This window comes from Octopus bimaculoides, chromosome 1, assembly GCF_001194135.2.
Source record: "Octopus bimaculoides isolate UCB-OBI-ISO-001 chromosome 1, ASM119413v2, whole genome shotgun sequence".
NCBI lineage: Eukaryota > Metazoa > Mollusca > Cephalopoda > Octopoda > Octopodidae > Octopus > Octopus bimaculoides.
Genome location: NC_068981.1, coordinates 59,638,654 through 59,639,037, shown reverse-complemented (window position 1 = coordinate 59,639,037; position 384 = coordinate 59,638,654).

The following is a 384-nucleotide window of genomic DNA, read 5'->3' as shown; positions in this document are numbered from 1 at the left end:
GCGTGCTGCGTGCGTATCCATTCTGTCAACACGTCAAGCGTAAAATTCTTCCCTAAAGACGAGGGATGCTGGTATGCGACGTGGAATCTATTTACAAGCATCATTTTGGACCACCAATCCCCAAGAAACTGCTGTGTTGGACTCGTAAACCTCCTACGCATCCCCCATAATTACTGATATCATTTCCATTCTGAGTACGTCGGACTTCTTTTATATGCATACATAGGTACATTCTTTGTAATAAATGTATTTAACATTTTTTGTATATGGATTTATCTTGCTTGTCGTTACATTTACTTCTCTACCTAGTCGAGTTCAAATTTCTTGAGCACTACGAAGCGTATTTTATACATACATACATACATATATATATATATATATATA